General features: G+C 68.6%; 1 protein-coding gene across 2 annotated transcripts in view; it reads left to right on the top strand.

Moving 5' to 3' along the window:
- The first annotated feature begins 1,057 nt into the window (after nt 1-1,057).
- SHISAL1 (shisa like 1) overlaps nt 1,058-21,926 on the top strand; it is a 55,166-nt gene continuing 34,297 nt past the window's right edge. Inside the window, exon 1 of one of the 2 annotated variants that reach the window (XM_070053028.1) lies at nt 1,058-1,372. The gene's annotated coding sequence lies outside the window, so the exon portion shown is untranslated. Of the gene's footprint in view, nt 1,373-15,877; nt 18,902-21,926 lie in introns of those variants that run through there. The other variant, XM_070053027.1, reaches the window with a different exon arrangement.

Here is a 21,926-nt window from a genome sequence, read left to right as displayed (position 1 = left end):
TCCTCGTGGCAGATGGGATGCTCCCCCTGCCCCCCAGGGAAGGGCAGCCCCTCATGCAGCCGTCCAGCAGGGAGGCAGTGCAGGGGGAGTCAGGTGCTGGGCCAAAGGCCTCGCGGCCAGCTAGGGCGAGGGGCTGCCCCACTGCCTCCGCCAGCAGCCAGGGGGCGCGTGCCAGGGCTGAGCCTGGGCACAGCATCTGCCCGGTGTCCCACATGGCAAATCCCACTGGCCTGACCCCCCTGGGCCACAGCCCCAAGAGCCCCCTGCCCCAATTCACCCTCACCCACCCGGCGACCACTCCACGAGTCACCTGCGCCTTTGGGCCTGCTTTCATTTTCCCTTACACACCCCCTGTTATCCGGTCCTCACCACGGGGTTGGCAGCCGGGGCTGGGAACCAGACACCTGCTCTGGGCCACACAGCTGCCAAGGAGCCGAAGCAACCGGGGCCCCAGCCCAGATCCACCTGACAACCACGCCCGTGCTGAACTCAGGCACCTGCCCCTTGTCCCAGGGAGAGGGAGTCGTGCCCCCCTGCAGGGAGGGCAGAGGCTCCCCAGGCTCGGTTCGGCCCCCAGGGTGGGATGAGGCCAGGGTGCACCCACCCCAGGAAGCCTGCCGGTCGGGGCGCCTCAATCTCCCCATCTACCACACAGGGGTTGAGCAGCCGCCCTGGGCTGGCCACTGCCCTAGGAACCCTGCAGACTGCAGCAGGGCAAGGTCAGGGCCACAGCCCGGGAGCAGGAGGGCAGGGGGGAAGCGGGAAGGCAGAGCGAAAGTACGGCGCAGAACGGGAGGCGAGGCAGAGCCGGCTCGCCCAGGAACAATCAGGAGCCGCGTGAGGGGGAGCGAGAGCGCGCGGAGCGCACAGGAGCTGCGGCGACGGCGAGAGGAGAGATAAGGAGAGAGGGAGGGCGGCAGGCAGCGAGGGGCGCTCGCTCGCCGGCTCGCGGCGGGGCCAGGCCGGCGGGGCGCCGCGAGCGCGGAGAGAGGGCAGCAGAGGGCGAGGAGGAGCGGGCGGCGGCGGCGGCGAGCGCGGCGGCGGCGGCGGGCGCGGCGCGGGGCGCGGGGCTGGCGGGCGGCCGGGCAGCCGCGGCGGCGCGGGGCATGCGGCCGGGCGCGGGACCAGGAGCGCGAGCGCCCGCCGGAGCGCCGCGCCGCGCCCGGCGCGCCTAGGAGCGGGCCCCTTCCGGGCGCCGGCCCCGGAACCCCGCAGCCCCCGGAACCCGGACAACTGTTGCGGCGGCGGCCGCGAGGGCACCGCGGGGGCGTGGGCAGCCCCCGCGCCCCAGCAGGCGGCTCCCGCGGGCGCCGGTTCCCGGCGGCGGAGCGAGGAGCGAGGACCGAGCGAGCGAGCGAGCGGCGGGCGCCAGGTGAGCTGCGCGCCCCGGACGAGCCGGGAGGGGGCTGCGCGGGGGAAGGGCGTACCCGGGCCGGGGTCCCGGCGTTTGGGGAAAGGGGCCGAGGGCGGAGCTCGTGGCGGAGGAGGGTCCCGGCGAGTGGGGGGCGGGGTCTGCGGCGGCGGGGTTCTGGAGAAGGGGTGCGAGCGCCCTGGGCGGAGAAGGGTGGGCGCGCGGGTAGAAGAGGGTGAGGTGCACCAGGGGTCGCAGCACCTTAGGACGGGGCCAGGGACGACGAGGGGAGGGTCTGGGAGCAGGAGCCGCGCGGGACGGCCCGTGCCCTGGCTTTGGGGTCCGTGCCAGGGTTCGCCAGGGTCGGGGTCTCTGAACCCTGGAGAGTTAGGGACCTGGGTCGGCGGGGCAGCCGTGGGCGCGTCAGCTGGGACGCGGCGGCGGAGACCGAAATCCGCGTCCGAGGGGAGGACCCGCGTCCGGGAGCGCAGCGAGCCTGGAGCCCGGTGCGCGCTGGACAGGGCGCTGGGGCCACTCTGCGGACCTGGCAGGTGCCGGGGGCCCCAGATGGGCGGCGCGACGGGTGGGGAAGCCCCCCGCAAGTGCGTGCCCCCGGGGTCCCAGCCCGCCGCGTGGCCTCCGCGGAGTCTCCGCCGCCGCCGCCGCCGCCTCCCCGGGCCCAATCGATATTGATCCCGCGCCCGGGGCTGGGCGGCCTGGCAAGCTCATTAGCGCCAGCGGTTGCCATGGTAACAAGACCCCAAGCGCCTTCAGGTTATATTTATTCTAATTATTATTATTATCATTATTAGTGTTAGTATTTGCTACTCAGCCAGAGGGGGAGAAGGAGGGGAAAAAAAAAAGCCAGTTTGTCCCGGCGCCTCCAGTGTCTCTTTGGAAAGAAGGGGGCTGCTGGAGGGCCAGGCCCCGGCTGGGGGGGTCTCCTGCGGGCTGGCGGCCCCACGGGTCGGGCCGGGAGTTACATAATCTGCAGGGAGCAGTGCTGCGCCTCGGTGCCTGCCCTGCCCTCAGCCCTCCGCTCTGGTTGCTGCCTCCTGGGGAACCCCAGACCGTGCTGGGGGCAGCAGAAGGCGCCAGCCGCCCAGGGCTGGCCGCGCGACCTTGGGCAGGGCTCGGGCCGCTCTGAGCCTCTTTCCCTGGGCTGCAAGGTGGATGGAGTCACTGCCATCCACCGCTGAGGGCTGGGTGACCCCAGGCAGCTGCCCGCCCTGCTCTGGGCCTCAGTTGCCTGGCCTGGAAAATGGTGGCGGGGGTCTCCGAAGAGGCTGTGTGTGCGCTCCTGGCTCCTGACGGCCCGTGGCGGCCACGGTAGAAGGACAAGGTCAGCTCCGACCAGATCGTGGCGAGGGGCAGTGCCCTGGCCTGATGCCGACAGTGCACGTGTGACCGGAAGCTCTCACTCGGGGCAGGTGGCGACCAGAATCTGAAGACAGCTCAGTGCCTGGGGTCAGCCCAGGACGGCCCCCCGGGCTCGCTCAGAACCCGAGGGTCCGCGGCTGCTCAGGCAGGAGCCCCCCGCCAGCGGCCATCTGTCCCGCACAGCTGCCGGAGGCTGAGATGGAGCACGAGGTACCCGCAAAGTTCCGCAGCCCCGTCCCACGGGCGCCGGCGCTGTCTCCCGCGTCAGGGAGAGGCAGGGGGAGCCGCCCAGCTGGGCCTGTGAGTATGCGTGTGTCCACCCCGCTTTCCTGGGCCGCCCGGCCTGGAGCCCATCAGGGCAGCTGGACAGGACAGGACAGGACAGGACAGGATGGGGGGCGGGGGCCAGGCTTGGACAGAAAGCAGGATCCGTTTCAGCCACTCCCTCGTCACGTGTCACACGTCGGTCCTTTTGCCCCCTGCCCCATCCCCCTCTCCAGTGAGCCCCGAGCTTGCTGCCCAACGGCTCCTTGGCCCCTGAGAAGCCAGTATGATTGGGGGGGCCTGGGGTGAGCCCCGGGCTGTGGGGTCTCACGTGGGGGCGCATCTGCCCCAGGGAGCCTGGGAGGGGTTGGGCCAGGAGGCCTAGGCCAGACGGGTCTGGCAGGAGTCAGTACAAAAAGGGAGGAGGTATAGGTGCCCTGGGCAGAGACGGCTGGGGCAAAGCGCAGGTGCTCAGGGGTGGGGCGGGGGCCTCTGAGCCAGGGACACCGCCTCCCTAGCCCCCGAGAGGGCTTGGCCAGTGGGGGAGGGCAAAGCAGAGGGGAGGGGCACTCTGGGACACGACCGTGGGTGTGCTCTCCGGGGCCGTCTCTAACCCCCGCCCGCCCCTCCGCCCTGCCGGCCACCCTGAGTGAGAGGCGAGGGTGCTGCCGGGCCCAGCCCCTTGGCCTCTGGAGGGGGTCGCAGGTGGACACCACGTCCAGCAGTCTCCCGCGGCGACTTTGCCTCCACAGCAGGGGACTGCGCCTGGCAGGCTCCCCTGGGGGCTGGCAGCGGGGGTGCTACTGTGCAGGCGAGAAGTTGGACTCAGCGTGGTCACCCCACGGCCCTGCCGGGGCCTGGCCCGGTGCCGCCCGGTTCAGAGGAGCACTGGGCCCTCCTTCTCCGGACTGGCCCCGGGCGTAGCCCGTCCCAGGCTCAGGTGAAAAGGGATCGCCCCCAGCCGACAGGTCTTGGGGACCACCCAGTCACACCCTTCTCCTGGGACATCCGGGTGCCGTCTGCTGTCCCACCCCCGACAGAGCAGGGCTGGGGAGGGACCCCTTCTCTTCCTCCCTCCCCACAGCACCCACGTTCCCCGCAAGGGGAGACCCTGAGGCCACTCGGTCCTGCCCCCGGGCCCTCCGTCACAGTGTCCTCTGCAGCCCCCACCCCAGGGAGCCCAGCCAGCCGTGGTCGTAGTGGGGGAGGGGCCGGGGGCTAGGCTGCACGGGAGGGAGCCCCCCCGCCCCCGGAGCTGCCGCTGGGAGGGAGTTGAGGCTCATCTGCTTCCTGGGTCAGGATGGGGACACTGAGGCCCAGAGCAGGCTCGGGTGGGCTCAAGGTCACACCGTGAATCCGATGTCCTTTATGGCCGGGGTGGGCATTGTCCAGAAGCCTGGTGGGGCTGGCGGGGGCGGGGGTGGGCCGAGCACCCCATGGTGTTGGCACTACAGCCTCAGGGCGCGCCCCCTGCAGCAGGCCTGGGCCCCGCCACGCGGACGCCACAGGGAGCGGCGTGTGGCCGCTGTCCGCCCGCGCCCGCACACCCGCGTCCTGGAGGAATCACGCGGGTGGCTCCCAGTTGACACCCATTTAACACTGAGTTAAGTTCTGGAAGCTCCGCGGAGCCCTGGGAGGGAAAGCCCAGTTTTCACGCACACACTTCCCTGGAAAATGAGACAAAGCCGCATCTTTAACTCCCGGCTACGGAATCCGATTACTGCAGCGGGCAGGCCCCGAGAGATGCCCGGCGCGGCGCGGCGCGGGGCGGGGGCGAGGCCCAGGGCGAGGAGGGCCGGCTGCCGAGCCCGCGGCCCGGGGCTTCGCCTTGGGAAAGCGGGCTGGGAAAGTTCGCCTGCTCTGCCAGACTCCGCAGCTCCTCGCCGCTCGATGGGCTCAAAATAAAGTGCTGTTTTCTGAGAGATCGGCACACATTAAAAATAAAGGCAAATGCCTTCCACAAGCCGGCGCGAGTGCTTCCCGCGAGGCTACCGGGCGCGCTGGGGACGGCGGCGATTTGCTTTCCTTTGTCGGGAGGGCTGTGCCTGTGTGCAGCAGCCGGATCCACAGCTGTCATTCAGGCGCCACGCTGTGCCAGATGGGGTGCCGCCCCCGGGCAAGGAGCCCTGCCCTGGCCCAGGTTTTACAAGTGGGGGTGGGGCAGAGTCAGGGCAGCAGAACAAAAGGAAATCCGGCATTGAGAGGAGTCATGGAGGGCTTCCTGGAAGAGGTGCCTGGCTGGGGTCTGGAAGGGCTCCTAGGAGTGTGCTAAGTAGGAGGGGGCGGGGCAGCTTCCTCTGTTCCAGCCTGGCTCAGTAGCTGCTTTTTTATTATTATCATTGTTATTGAGATTTATTCATGCGAATGAGAGCAAGCGAGGGAGCTTCCATCCGCTGATTCACTCCCCAGAGGGCCACAGCGGCTGGGGCTGGGCCAGGCGCCAGGGGCTCCATCCGGTCTCCCACTCTGGGGGCAGGGACCCAAGCCCTTGGGTCCTCTTCCGCTGCTTTTCCCAGGCCTCGAGTAGGGGGCTGGATGAGAAATGGAGCAGCCGGGATTTGAACCAGCGCCCACGTGGGGATGCTGACGTCACAGGTGGCAGCTTCACCTGCTGTGCCACGATGCTGGCCCCCGACAGGCGCTTTTTACAAAGCTCTTCCATACCCATTACCTGCCATCACCCCAGGGCAGGCCCCCGCTTTCTCTGGGGAGCGCCGGGCCCCGAGCCGGGAGGCTGTGGATCAGCCGTGCTCTGTGAGGCTGGGAGGGCCAGAGCAGCGAGGCCGTCACGTGGAAAATTCTCGACAGTAAACAAAGACCCGGCGCTGCTGTGCCACCGTCCAGAGCCCTGCTCCTCCGCGGCCCCAGGGCCCCCGGGCTGGGGCTGCCGGCTCCGAGCCCCTGGGGGCCGCCTCTGCCCGATCACCATGGCGCCCCGGAGGGCTTGGCCCCCGTCCAGCCCTCCGCTGGGCAGCAGCCGGCCTGCGCCCTCTGCTGTGTGCTCTGACGGCCTTTGTTAGATCGCCTGCCTTCCAGGAGCGCCACCCCGCCCCCCGCATCTGATCCCGGGGCCTGGGGGTCTTCGGAGAGTGAGCCGCAGTGTCGGGCGGTGCCGGTGCTGCTCCCCGCGCAGCCTGGACTCACAGAGGCTGTGATGGAGGCCACGGCCAACGACGCTGCCCTCCCCTGACCTTGAACAAGTCGTGAGCTCTGCGGCCTCAGCATCCTCGCCTGCAAAATGGGTCACTGTGAGACCGGCCTCGCTGAGTGCGTGTGGTGTGCGTGCAGTGCCGTGCCAGCCTCTGCTGCCTGGGTAGCCACGCAGGAGCGGGATCGGCTCATTCCAGGACCCCTGGACCCCCGGGGAGGGGCCTCTGGGGCGGGGCTGGTGGGGTGATGGGGGGAAAGCAGGCAGTAAGCAGACCACCCAGCACCGTGGCAGCCATGGAGCAGGGGGTGTGGGAGCTGGCTCGGGCCCCGGGTGCCAATCCAGCTCCACGTCAGCTGCGGCCGGCGCTGGGCTGTGCGTGGCCGGAGTCATTTTCCAGAAGGTTGGCTGTGATGGGGACGATGGCTCGGACAGTGGCTGTGAGAACCACAGGTGGGACTGTCACCGTCCAGGCGCCCGACTGGCCACGGTGCCCACCACCGTGGGTTCTCTGAGCTCTGTGGGCACTGCCAGGCTCCGGATGCCAGCCTGCAGGCTGTGTGACCGCGGGCAAGTTACCCCACCTCTCTGAGCCCCACCTCGCTGGATTCTTGCGAGGATTAAATGAGCAAGTCCAAGGGGTGTGCTTGGTGCAGGCTGGCCCGGGGGACTTGCGCCGTACACGTCACCACCGAGGTTAATGTCAGCCCCGTGCATCGCATAGCAGAGGGGGCGGCACAGTGGGAGGGCAGAGGTTAACCCCGTTCCTTGTTAGCTCTGGATCCGGCACCTGGCCCGGGGCTGGCGTGCGTTAGGTGTGCCATGGACGAAAGGAGGGAGGGAAGGGGGTGCGGGGTGGGCAGGCAGGTGCACACGTGACGCCATCAGGCGGCATCACGGGCTCGGCTCAGGAGGTGCGAGAGGCCTGGAGCGGAACTTTGCTGTTGCCAGCCCCTTGCTCATGCTGACTGGGCGCACGGCTGGAATCCGGGGCCCAGGCTGCCTGGTGTTCATGGGGCTGGGTGAGGCTGGGCTCGGCCCATGGCTTCCTGGCCTGCTGCTCAGGGGGTGCCTGGACTCCCCGGGATCCCCACATCCTCCCCACTTTGGGCAGGGGGAGGGGGATGGCACCTCCCCCCCGCAGGTGGTCATCTATGCCGGGCCAAGTGAACAGGAAGTGGAGGCGGCACGCGTGCTCGGGCTCCATCCCGGGGAGCGCCGGGGAGCGGCGTGGTGTGGGCCTCTGGGCTGTCCGAGCCCTCCTGGGGGGCGCGAGGCCAGGGCCGGGGAAGGGAACACAGGGAACTGCTGGCCGCCGGGCAGACTCCGGCCTGCGGGAGCCACAGCACGGCCCAGCCTGCTCTGCCCAGGGCGGCTGCGAGACCTCGCACACGCACCTCCCGTCATCGTCGGGACAGTCTCTGAGCGGGCGCGGGTGCCGTCCGTCTGCTGGAGACTTGGAGACGCCGGGTGACCTGGGCTAGGGCGCCCAGCAGCTGCGTGGCAAAGCCAGGGTTTGGGCCCGGCGGCTTCTGCTGCTTCTACCGGGAGGCCAAGGACACTCCAGGCAGGCAGGGCCTGGCGTGGGTGCAGGGCTCACTGCTGATGCCCGGCTGCCTTGCTCCTGTGTGCCTCAGTTTCCTCTCCTATAAAATGGGTCCACAGCAGGCCCTCCTGTGGCCACATCCCTGGGACCCAGCAAAATGGTCCCCACAGACAGGCCCTGCCCACTCCTTTGTGCTCCTCCCTCCCTCCGGTGAGGGAGAGAGCCAGCCCCTGGGGAGGAGGGAATGGGGTCTGAGGGGGCCGTGAGGGTTGTCCCCAGCCTGGAGGTTGAGGGAGGCAGGGTCTGTAACCCCATGGCTGGTGGCAGGTGCCGTGGGCGGCCATCTGCTGGGTTGCCAGCTCTTTTGCTCCTGAGACGGCCCCCACCACTGGCCGGGCTTCTGAGAGATGCAGCTGCCGTCACCTGTTCGGCCTGGACGCATGGGCCCTGGATCAGGGAAGGTGCGGGTGTGGGTGCTGGCCGAGGTGGGGAGCATCCAGGAGGCCTCCCTGGAGGTGGCAGCGACGGTGGCTTCCCTTGGGTTGATGGTTAAATGAGACAGGCAGTGGAGGGAGCTGGCAGGCCGGGGGGACCTTGGAGAATGGGTTTGGGATCTTTCCGGGCTCTGGCGTGGCTCTCGCATGGCGTTCGTGTCGTGGCAAGCGGGGCAGAAGCCTGGGCTTAGGTGTGGGCTGTGTGTTGTCCTGTGTGGGCCCAGGATGGCAGCGCGTGGCGTGACCAGGGCGGACGGTGCCAGTCGGCGCGGCTGCAGCCCCACTGGTCTCCGACATGACACCTGTTTGCCGCACTGCCGTGACTTGGGCAGAGGGAGGCGGGGTGTCGCCAGGACCCCGGGGGGCCCGGCCAGCTCTGTTCTTCGGGGAAGGCAGTGGGTTCCTGGATGTGAAGGTGCCTGGGTGCGTGGAGCCCCAGCCCCTCGTGGGCACCTGCAGGTCCACGGGACAGCGGGTGAGGCAGGCACAGCCTTGGGCGCTCCACTGGGGCTGGCATGAGCCGTGAGGTCGCCAGGGCGGGCGGGGGCCCGGCAGAATTCTGGGCAGGATGAGAGAAAGATTAGGAGACTTCTGTCTTGAAATTCAAACAATTGGACAATCTGTTCTGGATCGATTTAGAAGCAGTGGAGTGAAAAAAAAAATCAGAAAATATAGTGTGAAAGCTATTTTCTCTCCTCGGCACGGTTGGGAAGCGGATGAACCGGAGTTCATCTGTAGCCGTCCGAGGCCGTGGCCAGGCCCTCGCCGCCTCCGCCCACCCCACGCCCAGCCCCCAACCCCAGCCCCCAGCGCCACCGCCGCGTCCTCGCCCCGTTCTGGGTGTGCAGCCGGGGGCCTCAGAGGGCGTCAGCCTTGGCTCCAGCCCTGGGCAGCCAGTGGCCTGCAGGGGCCTCACCCGTGGACACCCCGAGGGGAGGGGCCCTCCCGGGCAGAGAGCGCCCCCTCCCTGTGCCTGCCTACCCCCCCCCCGTGTTCCTGGGGGCTGGGGGGTCTGGAGCCAGGACTGGCACACAGTAGGTGCTCAGTGAATTTCCTGCCCAAATGATTGATGGGTGGGGAGAAGGGAGGGAGGGAGCCGCAGCAGATCTGCCCCCCGCCCCCGGTCTGAGACATTTTGGGGCAGCCCACGCCAGCCAGTGACCCCTTTCTTTCCTGGGCACAGTGTGCCCCACTCCTCCTAACACCACGCCCACATCTCATCTTTCACGACTGGAGCCAAATGCTGATTGTTTTAAAATAAGCCAGAGCCGAGGGGGAGGGCAGGGGTGCAGAGCCAGCAGGACGGCCCCCCGGGAGCTGTGGGGAGTCCCCAGCGCTGGAGGTGGCCCGGCCGGCTGGGGCGAGCCTGGGAAACTGAGGCCCTGGGTCCCTAGAGCCTCGGCGCCGCTCCCTGCAGGCCCTGGGAGATGGGAAGTGGCTTGGTTTCCAGGAGCGGCAGCTCCCAGCTCCTCCCCCTTCCTCCCCAAGGCCCAAGGCCTGGCCTCGAGGCCCTCGCAGCAGCGGTGTGGCCTTGCGCATGGCACACAACCCCTCTGAGGTTTGGTTCTCTCTGCAGGCGGGGTGGGGGCAGTAACCCCGCCTCTCGTGGGAGTGGAAGGAGACGATGTTTGTAAGACACCCAGCATGTGCAGGACACATACAGGTGCTCACGCAACAGGCCTTCCCTCCCTCGGCCCCCGACCGGCCGGCCCTGTCCTTTGTCCCCGAGCCAGGTTCGGCTTCCGTGGGCTACAGTCCAGGGCATGTCCGCCCCACCGCAGCTGACCACAGGGGCACGAGGCTGTGTCCACCCGAGCCTCGCAGGAGATGTGAGGCTGGGGCGGCCGGCGTGATGTCCGGTGGAGGGAGCCCCGTGCCGGGCAGCCGGAGACCCCCAGAAGTGACAGCCTCTGTCCTCACGCGAGACACCGCGATGACCCCCCGCCGCCCACTGCGCCGTGCACCAGGAGGACGGGAAGGGCGGAGGAGGCCCGGCCCGGGGAGTCCGTCCGTCCGTCCATCTCCCCTGTGACACCCACTCGAGGGGGCGGCATCGGCACCCCACTTTACGTGCGGGGCCCTGGCCGAGACCAGCCTCACTCAGGCCTCTCCAGGCGGTGGCCGTGGCCGTGGCCGTGGCCGTGGCCGTGGGCCCCGCAGCCCGCACCCCCTCGCCGCGGAGCCCTGTCCGCCGCCGGGTTTCCTGCCGACAAAGCTCTTCTGCGCACGCTTTTGATGCCCCCGCGCCGCTCCCCAGAAGCTGCAGCCGCAGCCCCCAGAAGCCGCGCGCTAATGAGGCCTCCGTGACACTGTTTACCCGGACGTCAACCGCGCTCTGAAATCCGCCAGTTCCTCCCCAGTGTGAGGGCTGTTGGATCTTGAACAGCCTGAGGCAGCATCTTGGGCCGGGCTGGGCCGGGCCGGTGAACGGTGGGGGGTGAAGGCTCTGTGCCGGAGCCCTGCCCCCGAGAGGGACCCCCGCCGTCGTGGCTGGGCTGGGGCTCGGCCCGGGGGTGCTGCACGGGGGCGACCCTGGATCCGTGTGCAGCTCCATCAGGAGGGGTCTGAGCTTTCACGCGGGGAGCAAGGTTGCTGACGTCACTGCCACCGGGCCCAGGGCAGGGGGACGGGCGGGGGCACGGGCCCTGAGCTGGCCGCGGCGCCGCCACTTCTCAGTGCCAGGGCTCGGACCACTTGGCTCCGGGGCTCCGGGCCGAGCTCCTGCCGGGCCGAGGTCCCTGCTTCCCTCCCCACGTCTGTCGACGGCGGCGCTGCGGCCCGTGTCGCCGACCAGTGCTCGCTCCTTGTAAGTCTAGGGCTGGCTTTCTGCCGTGGCTGAGGGTCTGTTCTCCCCCAGTCTCCCCTGCACCTCCCCTCCACACTCTGCCTGGGTGAGCAGCATCAGCAGAGGCGGCGGCAGCCGGCCGAGCCGGGGGCCATGGAGCTGGTGAGAGAGAGGTGGCCAGGGGTCTGCTGGCACTCAGGGGGGTGGCCGAGACCGGCTCCTGCCACCTTGGGAAGCACCGTTTCCCTCCACGTTCAGCCACTGCCACCAGGCAGTCCTCCTGGGTGTGGATCGCCTGGGGCACTGGCTGACCAGGCCTGGCTAATCGCTGGGGCAGCTGACACTTGGAGCGCTGCGTCTGGCCCCAGCCTGGCTCTGGGCGGCTGCCGGCTCACCACCAGTTCAGCAGCTTTCGTGCCAATTACGGAACGTGTGGGTGGGAGAGTCGTTAACCCCCAGAAGTGGCGCCGGTTCCAGGGGGTGCCCAGAGTGGAAGACTGCCGGGGGGGGGCCCTGCAGGCTGGTGGGGGGCGGGAGAAGGGCCTGGTGCCGTCCTTGTGGTCTGGGCTGCGGCTCCATTTGCATAATTTTGAAGTTGATTGGCCTAAAGGCAGCCTTGCTTAATCACAGCTGACAAGTCTCTGCCTGGAACAGCAGCTGCTGTCAATTAGCCGCGTGTTATCAGTCCCTCACAGCTACCCTCCCCCAGCCTCCCTCCGCCCGCCCCTCACTGGCCCAGCGCCCTGGGGTGGCCCTGGCCTGGCCTTCTCAGACCCGCGGGGGCCACCCTGGAGCACAGAGGCAGAGGGCAGGGCGGTCCAGAGTGGACAGCACCAGGCAGCTCCCCGGAGACGCCGGCACGGCTGTGCTGTGGACACAGCTGGGGCAGCGAGGCCAAGCCCAGGGGCTCGCACGCCAGGCCTGCCTGTTTGTGTTAATAAAGTTTTATTGGCACCCCGCCCCGCCCAGTCGTGCGGCGCTGTGCTCAGCTGCTGGGCCCACAGCGCTGGAGCTGACAGCTCAGCTGGTGCTCAGAGCCTGTGCTGTGTGTTCTCTGTCCTCGTGTGGAGACGGCTTCCCGACTTCTGATCCAGCCCAGCGGATGGTGCAGGTGTCGGAAGCTGGGGGCAGTGCCAGTCCGCGGCCCCCACCCTGGTTCCGACCAGGTCCCAGGACCCACGAGCCTGCGTTTCTAAGCGGCCTCCAGGGAGGCGCGCGATCCCGCGCCAGGCGTCCTGGCCCACAGACCTGCCGGGATCGCTCCGTCCATCTCACCTGCTCTGGGTGCTGCCCCCGTGAGACGTGGAGGAGAGATGCCACTCACTTGTCCCGTGTCCCCAGCTGGCTCCTGTCTGCCAAACCCAGAGTCCACAGCTGGGCCTGCTGCTGGACACGGTGGCGCCTCGGGCAAGCCCAGAGTGACACCGTCCTCCTTGGGAGACCAGCTCTGGCCGGGACGGCAGGCAGCCCCTGGCCCCGAGTGGGGGCTCTCCTGTCTCCCAGCACTCGTGGGGCAGGAGTCTGGGCATGAGCACCAGTCGGTGTCATCTCCCCCCGTACCCACCCCCGCCCTGGGCCGTGACTGCGTTGAGACCAGACCTGCCCAGGTCTCCGACTCACCTGAGGCCAGGTGAGGGCTGCACCTGCGTAGCTGGATGAAGGGGGCAGTAGAGGCCTTGCAGGGTCTTGGCTCAGTCATCCTGGTGACTGGTGGGTGTGGCCGAGGGCACTCCCGGGGAAGACACCCAGGGGCCCAGGACCTCAGGTGGCGGCAGTGGGAGTTTGTGGCCTGAGTTCCTTCCGGCCAGGTCAAACTCGGAACTAGAAGAGGCCCGTGTCCCCAGTTTACAGATGAGAACATTGAGGCACCGAGAGTTTATGACCAAGAAGCCCTCAGGGGGCCACAGTGTCTAGGACTCAGCGGGGCAGGGGTTGGGTGGTCCCCGGAGTTCCCCCTCTGATCCTGGGTGGTCCCGGGGTTCCCCCTCTGATCCTGGGTGGTCCCCGGGGTTCCCCCTCTCCCCCCTCTGATCCTGGGCAGTCCCTGGGGTTCCCCCTCTGATCCTGGGTGGTCCCCGGGGTTCCCCCCTCCCCCCTCTGATCCTGGGCAGTCCCTGGGGTTCCCCCTCTGATCCTGGGTGGTCCCCGGGGTTCCCCCTCTTCCCCCTCTGACCCTGGGTGGTCCCTGGGGTTCCCCCTCTGATCCTGGGCTGTCGTCCTCGGGGTTCCCCCTCTGATCCTGGGTGGTCCCCGGGGTTCCCCCTCTTCCCCCTCTTATCCTGGGTGGTCCCTGGGGTTCCCCCTCTGATCCTGGGCTGTCGTCCTCGGGGTTCCCCCTCTGATCCTGGGCTGTCGTCCTCGGGGTTCCCCCTCTGATCCTGGGTGGTCCCTGGGGTTCCCCCTCTGATCCTGGGCCATCGTCCCCAGGGTTCCCGCTCTGATATTGGGCCGTCCCCAGGGTTTGCCCCGGCGGGGCCCTCACTGAGCGCTGTTCTGCACACGCTGCTGAGGGCCCACTGGGTGCCGGAGGGTGGAGGCCCAGGTGCTGCTCTGTTGGAGGAGAGGAAGGGGCCCCGCAGCAGGCGTAGCCGTTCCCGAGTCTTGGTGCCCAAGACCCGGCGGGCGCTCGGAGCAGTGGCCTCACGGCTGCCCCCGCTCAGAGAGGCCAAGGGTCTTGCCTGGGGCCATGCGGCCGAACAGCCGGTTCTCTGGTGCTGTGCTGGCTCCGGCTGCCCCCTTTGCCCGTCACGCGCCGTGTGAAAGTAGGCCATGCATTCATTCCACGGGGAGCCCTTGCCCCGCGCCGCGTCTCGGTCCGTCGGGAGAGCGCCCTTCCGCGGTCCGCTGCCGGACCCCTGCTGCCCTCCCCGGCTCCTCGGGCTCCCCGTGCCTGTGTCCTCACCGCAGTGTGTCCCCAGCCTGAGGACTCGCCGCACCCCTCCACGTCCCCGATCCCGGGATCACGGACAGATGGGGCACCCAGGCCGGCGTGCGCTCCGTGCCACGTCCACCAAAAGGGGCAAACGAGGAGGCTTCTCTGCGGCAGGCTTGGGGCAGGCAGGAGTCCAGGGATGGGTGGGAGCAGGGGGTGCCACTTCCTTCAAGGCCCGGCTTTCGGTGCCACCCGCGAGCCGCGATGGGGATGCCAGGCAGTCCGAGGGCCTGAGTGTGGGCGGAGCCGTGGGCAGGGTGGCACAGCCGGCGCCCTTGGGTCTCAGATGGGCTGGGACAAGTGGCCCTCGCTGGCAGACAGGACCCGTGCTGGGGTGGGGATGGGCCCGAGGGGACATGGGGGTGGCGACCAGCAGGTCAGCCTGGCTTGGAGTGAGGTGGGCTCTGAGGTCCCCGTTCCCTTCCTGACGGGGCCAGAGGGGCTGGCGCGGTGCCCTCACCAACTCGCATCTAAATGACGACAGGGGTGGCGTGTGCCATGTCGGCTGTGCCAGCAGCAGCTGAGGTGGGGCCTGGAGCCCGGTGACCTGGGGCTGAACCGTAGGATGCTGCTCCTCCATGTGCAGGCTCAGTTTGCCCACCTGTGAAATGGGACTCTGGGTGGGGAGGGAGGGGCGCTGTCGTCTGTCGTCTTAGCCCGCGAGGCGTGGCCCCAGCAGCTGAGCTGAGCTCTCGCTGGCGCACACGCCAGCCGTGGGGACCGTGACCCAGGCTGGGGGGGCTGGCTCTGCTCCCTGAGTCCCCGAGCTCTGCAGGCAGGTGAGGGGTGTCCTGTGGAAGCTTCCAGATCCACGCTGCAGGCAGACACACGTCCACCCCTGCAGAAGCCTGGGGCTGGCCGCGGGCCCTGTCACCGCAGAGCGAGGGACCTCCGTGCAGGCCGTGCACGGCCGGGCTCCTGGGCACCTGCTGTGTGTTCTTAGACAAGTTGATGGTCACCTCTGTGCCTCAGCAGAGCACAAGGGAGACAGACCCAGGGCCAGACCAGGCCCCTGCCGGTCCCCGAGCCGGCGTGGGCCACGCCTCCCTCCCTGCACAAGTGCCTGGCGCATAGTAGGTGCTCAGGTGGTGTGCCCCTCCCCTTCCCCTTCCCTGCCGCGTCCTGTCCTCCGTTGCTCCATCCCTGTCTCAGGCGAAAGGGGCCGCCGCTCTCGCCTAGGCTGCGGGTGGTGTTTGAGTTGAGGGATGGGCCCAGCCCCCACTGTGGTGCCCAGCCCTGCCCCCTGCTCCGGCTCTGTCTCCCCTGCCCTCCCCTGCTCTCCCCTCCCTTCCCCTCCCCTCCCCTCCCTGCGTCCGGTGCGCTGGCCTCCTGCCAGAGCTCCATCCCCCCCCCCACCCTGGGCCTTTGTGCCTGCTCTGCCTCCTCCCCTCTCGTTCAGCTCCCCGGATGCAGGGCAGGGCGGGCGTCCCTGTGCCCCCAGGACGTGCAGTCAGGGTTCACGGGGCAGCCTGGGTCGGAAGCGGCTGTGGCGTCTGCGGCCCCCGCTCGGCCTCACGTGTGGTTTGGGTGAAGGAACGGACCCGCAGGTGCCCCCGGAGCCCCTCCACGGTGGAAGCGTCACCCCCGTTCCCAGAGGGCTCCCGGGCTCCTCAGGATGTTGGCTCCTCCACCCCAGCACGGAAGGGGCCCCGGGAGCCAGGCCCCCGACACTGAGGGGGCCGGGGAGAGGCCGGGGGGAGCAGGAGAGGAACCCGGGCCGGCCAGAGGCCCCTCGTGCTTCCTGGCCCGTGAAATGGGCTGATGATGGCACCTGCTGCAGGCATGGGAGAAAGCAGCATTGGCTGAGGGCCAGGCTTCCCCAGGGGCCCGATGGTTAGACTGGAACAGAGCCAGTTGGCTGGGGCGGGGGGAGGGAGAGTCACCTGTGTGGCCCCACCCCCTGCGGTCTACACAGCAGCCTCCCCCCCCCCCGCCCCTGTACCCTGACACGACCCCGTTAGGCCACTGGCTGGGGACAGAGGGCACAGGGTGCACATCCCGGTCTCGAGCCCCAGTCCCGCCAGAGCCCCAGGCCGGAGCAGCCCAGCCCCCACCTGAGGCTGATGGCCCAGGGTCACCCTAGTGGTGGCGGTAAAACCGAGAGCTGTCTCAGCCAAAGGGGTGAGCCGTGCCGTGCCATGCCCTGCCGTGCCGTGCCCGGGCCTCCACCTTCTCCCATCTGCATATCTGCTTCTGTGAGTGTCCACCAAGCTCCTGTGCTGCCGGCAGTGAGCATTTATTCGGCACCTACTGTATGTAAAGCAAGGTTGGGGGGTGGGTGTGTTAGGGCACAAGGAGCTTGTATGAGGCAGGAAAGCCATTGCTAACTAAAGGCGCCGGCGCAGGCGTGGGCGTGGGCGGGAGAACTGGAGGCGTCCTGGTGTGGGCGTGGTATTCAAACACACGCTCGTTTGCTAAGGGGCACACGGGACCCCCTCCGGTACCTAAACCACCAGTTCTGGGAACAGCAACGTGGGCAGACAGGTGCGAGCGGGGTGTCTGTTCTGTCCCTGGTACCCGGAGCAGGTGGGGGCGGAAGCCAGTGAAGTGACTCGCCCTAAAGACTGCCAAAGCCCCAGCACGGCCAGGGAGACCCCAAGGCCTGGGTGCTCCCCTCGGGATCCCCCGTTTTGAGCTGGGTTCCTGCGGCTCTAGATAGACCCCTTGTCTGAGCTGTGCTTTGCCTCTCAAGTGTGGAGACAACAGTGCCGCCTCCCGCGTGTTTCTCAGCGTCTGTGCAGAGTGCTTGGCTCCACGCTGTGCACAGCCCCGGGCTCTCTGTTTGCAGTGGCCATGCCAGGGTGCCAGGTGCCGGGCCGTCCCTGGTGCCCTGGCCACAGGTGGAAGGGTCAGCTCTGGCCTGCATCCGCTCTCCTCGGTACGTGTGCTCCGGCCACCTCGGCCCCCGCCAGCACAGCGTGGGAACGTGTCCTAGTTCGCTGCCGCCGGCACAAAGGGGTCACAGGACGAGCTTTGATCCCCGTGCAGGCGTCGGGCCTCGGGAGCGCTTGTTCTGGGCTTGGCGTTTCGGGCAGCATTTCATAGCCTCTCGGTGGGGGTCGTTCTGAAAACAAAACTTCACAAGGCCGGATTAGGGCGGCTCGGCAGACGAGAGGGGCCCCTGGAAACTGCCCCAGATCGCACCGCGTGCGTGCACGTGCCTGCCAGGCACCGACCTGCGTGTGCACACGGGTGCTGCCCGGGTTGCATGCGTGTGCACACGTGTCCTTCTCCCTGGAGGCGGGAACACGCCCATCAGTCCATGTGGAAGGCCCAGGAGCAAGCCCGGGGTTGAGCCCTCACTCCAGGCCCCCGTTCTGCACGTGCACGGTGGGGACTTGGGGCTCGGCGTGGGGTGTGCTGAGAGGTGAGGGAATGGCCAGGAGGTTGGCCTGATGACTGTGCCCCTGGCCACCATCTCCTGGCTGCTGGGCCAGGCCAGCTCCTTTGTACCTGAGCTCAACACCCCCACGGAGGCGGGCCCCCGCCATGCTTGGCCCACGGTGGAGGCTCTGGGGTTTGGGGGGACGGGTGTTGAGAGGAGGAGCTGCCGCCTGCACCCCGAGTGGCGGGGAGGGAGGTCGTGGTCTGCTCTGGGGGCTGATGTGGACCCGCGATGAGGGCAGGACCAGCCTGGGTGAGGCCGGGCTGCTGAGCGCCCCCTCCAGCAGCTCTCTGCGGCGGCTGGGCCACGGCTGGGCTGCGCCCAGGGGACAGGCAGGTAACTAGTTCGTGTCCTCCGTCCCCAGTGCCAGCAAGTCAGGGCCAGGTGGGGCCCTCGGCGCAGCCAGCTTCCCTTCCCCCAGGGCCGCCACAGGCACACGGCACCAGAGGCTCCGCCCTGCACTGGTCATGTGGCAAATCCCCTCTGGCCCTGCCCTGACAGGTGTCTAGGCAGCCAATGACAACCCTGGGGGGTGGCGGCCAGAGTTTCAGAGCCCACCTGGGGAGTGGTCACATGGCGGGGGGGGGCGGGTACCCCGGCCGAGCTTCTCAGGGTGTGCAGGGGCCCGGAGCAGGTGCTGGGGGCAGAGGGGCTGAGAGAGGGCCTGAGCCCCCAGCGAGGCGGTGGGAGGTCAGAAAGCGCAGTGGCCCCAGGTTGGTGGGCAAGGCTGGGGCGGCCGGGAGCACTGGCGTGGGCATCGGGAGACCCACTGCGCGTCTCCCCCGTCAGTGGGCGCGGCCGCCGGGGAGCCACGTCCCAGTTCTGTCCCCGATGTAAGCAAGGCAGGCTGCAGCCCCGGTGACTCATCCCAGGTCACACGGCTGAGCTGACAAGAGATGGAGCCCGGATGTGGCCCCAGTTCCAGGCCTGGCCGCCCTTGACGCTGTCCAGGAAGAAGTGACCACGCAGAGCAGGACACAGTGGGCCAAGGGGGCCTGCAGGGCGCACAACTCCCTCCCCCACCCCCCGCTGCCCCGCGCTGCTGGAGTCTCCGGAACGCGAGGCCTGCGAGTGTCCCGGCCCAGCCTGCCCGCTGTCCCCTCCCCCGGCCCTCCCAGGCCGGTGGTGTCGCTCCCCGGGGGGTCCGAGCCGTCTCCCCGGCTCTGTTTCTCTTCACTTGCCCGCCTTCCTCTCTGTCCCCGGCCTCGCCAAATTTGGTGTTTAAAAATAACCCTCCAACCTGGAGCGGCAGTCCCCGGCTGACCCGAGGGAGGGCCACGGAGACGGGGGCCTGGCTTGCGATCCCGGCCCCGGCCGGCCGCGGGGGGACCTCCCACTCCTGCGGAATGTCGGCCGGAGCTGCCGTTCATTCGGGGTGGGTGCCCGCTGTCTGAGACGTGGACTCCGGCACAGTGAGGCTCGTGTGTCCCCCGCCAGAGCGCTCTGGGGGGCTCAGGAGGCCCCCGTGTCGGTGGTGGCCGGAGGTGGAGTGAGCTTTGGAGCCCACGGTGCCTGCCGAGCATCCCTGTGACCCTGGGCGAGTCACTTCGCCTGCGTCCTGGCTTCCCTTTCCAAGGTGGTGGTGGCCCTGGCTGGGCTGCCGTGGGACACCCGAGGTGAGCCTGGGACCAACCCCACCAGCCCCAGGCAGGGCCGGCGCCCAGACGCGGGCCAGGCAGGGCTGGGGGGAGGGGGCTGCTCCTGCTGCATCCTGGGGGTGGCACCTGGTGTCCCCATGGAGGGGCCCTGGGTGTTGGCTCTGGCCCTACGACCCATGCGATCGAGTGGCGACCCCGAGGCTTGGCAGCTGCGTGGACTGGAACGAGGGTCGTGGTATCTGCCGGCCACCGAGGCCCTGGGGACGCCCAGAGCAGCTCTGAGCAGCGAGAAGAGGGGCTGGCTCCTGTCCCCGCCGCCTGCAAGTGGGGAGCGTCCGCGTGTCAGCCCCTTGAGACCTGGTGGGCTCTTCGGAGCCGCCCCTGGAGCCTGGAGCTGACGGCGGCCTGGAGTCCCGGACCGAGAGGGCTGGGGCAGAGATCCCCATGGCTCCGTCTCTGGCCAGCCCCTGGGGGCTGAAGCTGGGCCATGAGGCCTGAGAGACCCCCGAGGCTTGCCCAGGACACACTTAGCCGCAGGTGGTGGGGGTGCACCTGCAGGCCCAGGCCTTGGCTGTGGGCAAAGGCAGCCCACCCAGCAGCACGGAGGGCAGGGCCTGGGGCCGAGTCCCCGAGGTGGACCCTTGCCCAGCCCCCCCAAGGGGAGGGACCCACCGTCCCTAGGCCCCAACCCAGGACGGCACCCAGAATGGGCGTCAGCAGATGGGCCTTGAGAGGGTGAGTGAGCGAAAAATGAGTTAGTGCCTTACTGAATTAGCCGAAGTAGGAGCACCCCGGGGCCAGCGCCGTGGGTTAAGCTGCCTGTGATGCCGGCATCCCGTGTGGGCGCCGGTTCAAGTCCCGGCTGCTCCACTTCTGATCCACCTCCCTGCTAAGGCAGCGTGAGATGGCCCCAGTGATTAGGGGCCTGCACCCACCTGGGAGACCCGTATGAAACTCCTGGCTTCTGCCTGGCCTGGCCGGGCTGGCTATGGCCATTGTGGCCATTTGGGGAGTGAACCAGTGGGTGGAAGACCCCCCCCTCCCCCTTTCAAATAAATCTTTTTTTAGAAAGAGATGCTAGACCTCAGTGGAAGGACAAAGTCATCCAGCTGATGGAATCAGGTAGGCTTCCTGGAGAAGGCGGCACTGGGGTGGCATCGACGGTGATGCAGGTTTGGACCCAGGAAGTGGGAGAGAGCACCCCAGTGAGCTGCAGCCGCCGGCATCTGCCCATCCACTTGTGGGGAGTGGGAGCGGCAGGGGGAGGCCAGGCCGGTGGGAGAGGCGGACGTCTCTAAGTCTCTCAACAAACCATCAGCTCTCAGAGTTGTGCCCCACAGCAGAAGTGTGGCCGCGGGGACCCCACAGGGGCCAGCAGGGCCGGGAGTCCGGAGATGCATCCCAGCATCCCCTGGCTGCGGGATAGGGCTGGGCGGAGCGGGGGAGGTGGGGCCCCGCCCGTACCCTCGCCCCCCTCGGTGCGGAGTCTGGGGCTGCGGCTTTGTCTTCCCCGGAACAAAATCCCTCTCTGAGCCCCGCAAATGCTTTAATCTCATCGCGGCCTCTGGAGGGCCCCGAGGGAGGCCAGGAGGCGGCCGGCGCAGAGCGATTAAGCCGCTTACAGCCTCCAGGGAGGCAGGGCCGGTGGGCGCGGCGGCCTGGTGGCGGCCGATGTCACCACGGCAGCCCTGATGCTCAGGCTGCGCCCTCGGTGCCTCTCACGGCCACCACAGCCGGGTCCTTGCTCCAGCAAAGCAGATCTCCCCGCCCCTCTGGGCCCTGCCTCTGCCTGCCGGGCGCCCTTGACCCTGGCCGCCACCAAGCAGCACTCAGCTTCCTGGGGTCCGCTCCTGTCCCCTGCGCCGCCCCTGGCCGGGCTGCAAGCTCTCAGGGCCCAGTGCAGGTGCCCGGGGCAGTCTGGGCGCTCAGCGGGTTCCTTTCTTCAGGGTGTGCGCTGTTTCCTGTCTCCCTCTCAGATCCGGGGCAGCAGGTGGCCAGGGTGTCCATCTCTCGGGCTGTCCCCTGGAGCTCAGGGCCTGAGCACGGACACTGGAACCCGGGAGTCCACTCTGCAGGCGCGGGCTCTGGGCAGCTCTGCCCAGCCAGGAGGGCCCCTGGGGTCTGCACCCAGCGAGCCCCTCCCCCTAGCAGCAGACCTGGCCAGCAGGGGCACAGGCAGCGTCCCTCACGCCTCCGCGTGGCCCCAGCCCAGGGCGGGGCTGTGTCCATTCACAAGGACCACACGGTGCAGCTCCACCGTCCAGGAGCGTGGAGGTCCCCGGGGAAGGGTATGGGCGGGGCTGGTGCGGGAGGGCCGGGGTGTAGGCCTTGCCCCAGCTTCCGGGATTTGCTGGTCCACTGCCTTCTCTCCGTGGCTTGTGTCTGCGTCTGACTTGTGTATGGACACCGGTCAGTCACGTGGGACAGGGGAGCCTCCCCATGGCACCCCCCATCTTCACTGTTCCTAAACCAGGTCGCTTTCCGAGGGGCTGGGAGGGAGGCTCCAGCGCCCATGTCGGGACGCACGGTCCAGGCACAGCAGGTGCCCGAGGCGGAGGCCCCCAGCCAGCTGATCACTCCATCACCCATCCGTCTTCACCCCAGCCCCAGACGCACCAGTGAGCTGGAGGACGGTGGGGCATTGCCAAACTCCTCTCGGTGAGGGGCGGGCATGAGCCCCCTCCTCCACTGGCCGCCTCCCCTCCCACCCCAGGGTCTTTGCACCTGCTGCCCCCCAATCTGTGCCTGTCTTCCTGCAGGCACGCGGCTTGCACCTGCCTCACCCAGGGGTTGCCCCACCCCCGCCCCCACCCGTGTCTGGAAATGGCGTCCTGCTATTGGCCCCGTGAGCGTGACCGCGTGGCTCCCTGGTTGCGGTGCGGTCCCAGCCTCCGTCCTTTGTGGCTGGCTCGGCTCGGCTCGTCCCCTGGGGCTGGGAACCCTTTGTTGTGAAGTCTGAACAGTGCCCCGGGCGTGGACGGCCATGTGCAGCTTCTTTGTCCACGGTGGGCTCTCGGGTCGCTTGGGGAACAGCTGTGCTGAG

The sequence above is a fragment of the Oryctolagus cuniculus genome, chromosome 11, assembly GCF_964237555.1.
Source record: "Oryctolagus cuniculus chromosome 11, mOryCun1.1, whole genome shotgun sequence".
In the NCBI taxonomy this organism is placed as follows: domain Eukaryota; kingdom Metazoa; phylum Chordata; class Mammalia; order Lagomorpha; family Leporidae; genus Oryctolagus; species Oryctolagus cuniculus.
This window is presented reverse-complemented; position numbering and strand designations above follow the sequence as displayed.